Consider the following 4521-nt stretch of genomic DNA (forward strand, 5'->3'; position numbering starts at 1 on the left):
ACCACTCGATTACCCTATACCATGAACATCAACACTAACGTTAGACCATTGTACGAAGCACATCTACAACTCAGCATACAGAGCACTAATATTTTACGATGAACCCAATCAGATATGACAGACTGCGATATGCTGCAAACCATACTTGAACGAAGCAACCCCTCACTTACACATCATAGAGTGTTGGCCTCAGTCATCTCATCAGATTGCCAATACAACACTCCGCCAAATACAACACATGGAAGAAATATAAACACGTCGCCCATCCATCACATCCAGAAACTCAATTAGATTGGTAGATCAAGTTACAATATGGCCTCGTTTTCATCACGGCGGCAATCTTAAGTTGATCCCGCAATCGCCTCATCCTCATCCCGCGACTGGCAACACCACGTAGGATTAACCCCCATGTGTGATATCTCCTCCGCAGATACATATACCAATCAACTGCACAGTCAGCGCGAGGCCAGCGGAATATGCAGGAACAGACATATCCCGGAGACCGGTCAGGCGTTGTCGACTGACCGGGCTGTCAATTCTGACAGAACATGCCATACCATTAAACTTGGCACCACGAGATAGCCTGGTCCAAGGAATACTGATTTCTGATACCATCGTGGCCACCTCAGAGCGACTGATGGCTTCCCCCACGCTCAAATCTTGGATATCGGTCTGGTTTTTGGTAGCCTTGGACTATGCCTGACGAATAAGCGTCCGCCACAACGCGCTGGCCACTAATTAAGCCAGGGCCTTTCCTCTCACATGAATGAATGTCGAATACCATGGAAAGAGTCGGGCGCGAAGAGATTTTTACCTTTGATTACCAACAGACAAAAGCAAGAATGCGGCAGCGGTGTGATGCACGTGCAGGGGAAGTGCTCTGTATAGTTGCAAATTACGCTTGTAAGCAACCTGCTGGCCAAAGCCCAACGGCACGTCGACAAAGTACAGTATCGACAGATTCGAGCATCTCAGCCGCGGCTGCAAGTACTGTACTTGCAATCTGACTTGCAGATCTCAAGGCCATGCCATCCATGCTGGTGCGGAATACTTCCACGTGCACTGGCCGAGGTGAATTGTTTCATGCAAATTATCTCTGGGTGAGAGTTCAGACGATAAAAAGCCACTTGACCAGGGGCGAAATTGAGGCTGCAATGCAGTAGTAGTCGAGTATACTCTGTAGTAGCAGTCGGCATGGCGCGAAGGCCAAGCGCTTGCTGTACAATTACTACCCTCACAGCGCAAGAGGGATTGCAACATTGCAGTTCAAGATCTCAATTCGGAACGGAAGAGATGCATAATCACTCGATTGCATCCGGTCAAATGGTATATGTTCTGTTGAGTAGTAATAACAGTACCGATATAGGATAACCCTCATGCATTGAGACATTGATTGCCGAGCATCCCGAGATGCAAAGATTCGGTTCTGGGAATTCCACAAGCAAAATTTCGCTTAGACAGACCCGACATCGCGTGTTAGCCTTGCTCCTACAGAGGTAAGCCGAAGCCGAAGCTCGATGAGACACGCCGCCAGACGCACACACACACACACACATTCTCAAGACCCTTGTCACGATCGTCAGGAACGCGACACACCACAGCCAACAAGCCTCCGGACCCCGTGTTCCGCCGACCGCGGTCTTCTTGTTTAGGTATAGCCAGGGCCAATTTCGAGAGTCATTATCTCGTCAATAGGTTCACAAGAGGGAGAAGGAACTTTTTACAGCAGCCACTGTTGAGAACAAAAAAGAAGGTTTGCGATGTTGAGACATTATCGATCAGCCACAGTTCTGTCTTGCAGCAATTGCCACCATGATAGAGTAGCAATGGCACCAAGAGGAAAAGATCAGAGCACTTTGGGTCTGGGCAGACAAGGTTATCCCTTCTTGCTTGTTTGCATATCGACTGATGCAGACAAGTTAAGAAGGGGATCTTCCGAGTCTTTTTCCACTCCACGATGTATCGCAGCACATCATCGTCTACGGATACACTCGGAGCCGCTGCACCCAAGACAAGGACGTGGGGCCGGAAGCTGTATGTCAGACTCTTTTTGAAGAAAATAGCAAAAAGGAACTGAAAATTCTGACTTGAACTTGGCTTGCTTGGGTCAGCCCACGGTGGAGATGCATGTGGATGGGCCAAGGTTGTGCGCTCCTCCATCCTGTCGTCAGCGTTCCTGAGGAATGTTTGTCATATTTTGTCATTTTGATCTCATTGCATTTTGTTGAATGCGATGCTGGCGGTTTGTTTCTCATATTACCACCGAGAGTAGGAATGCATCCTATCTAACCGGCTGCAAGTACATAGCATCAAAAGCTTAACTTATAACAGCGTACCTCGGGGAACAGACATCCTGGCATTCCGTGAAGGGAATGTGACGTGCATCTGATGCAGCAAGTGATTGGCGTTTGTACGTGAGGATTAACACATGTCGCAGTCAATAATTCATGAGGCTCACTATTGAATGTAAAAATTGTGCATTTTTGATGGGTAACATCGGTTGCCGTTGAGTCTTATCGATGTAACCACACACACAGAGCAATTGAGGCCCCAATTGCCACCAGGAACAGAATGATGAAAAGTTAATTAATGATGAGCTGCATAAATACGGGTTGTGTTGTTTCTCTTTCTGGTTATATTATAGATCATGTTGAGTATCATATACCCTATGTCAACAAAGCAACTCTTGAATGTAAACAAAGCCAAAGCTCAGGAATGTAAGCCCAAGCCGCAACCGTTGATGAAGTAATTACCGTGAAACACAACGGTAATTCATGGTCTGTGTGTAGGTACTGTTCATGTTGGTTCTAGCATAAAAGCCACAGATCGATGGGCTGAACTTTGTTTCCAGCCAATTAACAATACGAAAATACACAACGGCCGCAAGATGAGATGAAAAGGTCAATTCACTCGTTAATCTGAGACTTGAAGAAAAGTAAATCTATGCTTTTCTTTAGTTATCAATTACAATTAAAAACTGTATCTTTTACAGAGGAATGTTGGATGTTGGCGTTCATAAAGAGCATGCAGGTTTTAGCAAATGCACTATTACAGTACTGTAAGCGTCTCTACCGAAGCCGCAGCCGAAGCCACCGTCATTAAAAAAAAATGTGTATCTTACAGATTTTCATAATTTTAGTAATAACTCGATGATATTGGCGATGATGATGATGTTGGTTATGATGTCGATGACGGCATTTGGTGGGTTACTTTAGTTTCAAAGCAAAGCTGGTTGGTTTCCTTGTTTGTTAAATGATCACCACAGGTATTTGTTATGGATGCCTTGCGATTGAGGCATCAATGGACCTTTCCAAGTTGGTAAAGACTCTGCAAGGAACCAATGAAGAGAGTCTAGTTGACAAAGCCCGACAATGAATAGAAAGAGACTGATCGGAAGCAATTGACTGTGCCTCGGGCTAGATACCCTATTGTTCATGGTGGAGGGTCGGAAACCTGGAATTGAGTTTGTGCGGGCGTAAAGTGAGTGCATTCAAGGGTTCTGAATGGCATCTGGGGTAAGTACTTTGACAGAGTTATTTCTTGGTTGTTTCTTATTGAGATTTTAGCTTGTTATTGGTTGATACAAAGAATACTCTTGTGTATCGTAGATCATTGTTGTCAATTGACTTAATCAGAATTGTTAACAACCACCAATGACTGTCATAAAGTATAACGCCGACACCGGACGGGTAGTATTGTCATCTCAACTCGGCGCAATTCAACCACCCTCCTCGCGCCACAACGCGTGTCTGACAGCTCTCAACGAACTGCAAAGCGTAAACTTAAACAGAGACTTGCATAACGCAGTAACGACTAGTTCAACAAAGACGTGACTACAGCGCCACTTGGGGCTTGACTGCAAGAATAATTTGCGCATTTTAAAGCCTCAAGCTACAACGGCTCTCACTCGGTCTTTAGATAATACACCGTGTTCTTGTCAAATGCAAGTGATCCAAACCGGCAGGTCTGAAACGGAATCGTTAATCGTCAACACAGAATCATATTACTCTGGTACTATTGTGTCAACAAACCCATGTCCTTTTTTTACCCATGTTTCTCTAGAACAACAAGCGAATAGGCCGGGACGGTTGGGAAGCCTTCCGCGGGCACAACGGTCAGCCTCCAAAGTCAGTTTCCGGGCCCATCTTGGTCGAGGAAGCTAATGCAGCAGCCAGGCTTAACCGTCGGTCTGGCACCGACAATTTGGCAAGTCGGTAAAGTGATGATAGTGAAAACGGCTTTTGATCCGGATAAAATGTGAGTAGGTACTCTGTAACAATGCCACAGTCCGGTATAAACTTGGTGTTTCCCAAGATCACGATCCTTCCCCGATGCCAGCAGCCAACTAGGCGGATATAATTAAAATGAGTATCCATTCGGTTCAAATATTTTTTTAAGCTTTTTCCCATCACCTTGTTCCCGGAACGCGGCGCAGTTTTTCTTGTTGACCCATAGCACCAACTTCTGGTCAAAGTTTTTGCAAGCCACAGAAAAAACTAACGGGCCTTCCATGTTCTTCCA

The sequence above is a fragment of the Fusarium graminearum genome, chromosome 1 (genome assembly GCF_000240135.3).
Source record: "Fusarium graminearum PH-1 chromosome 1, whole genome shotgun sequence".
Lineage (NCBI taxonomy): Eukaryota > Fungi > Ascomycota > Sordariomycetes > Hypocreales > Nectriaceae > Fusarium > Fusarium graminearum.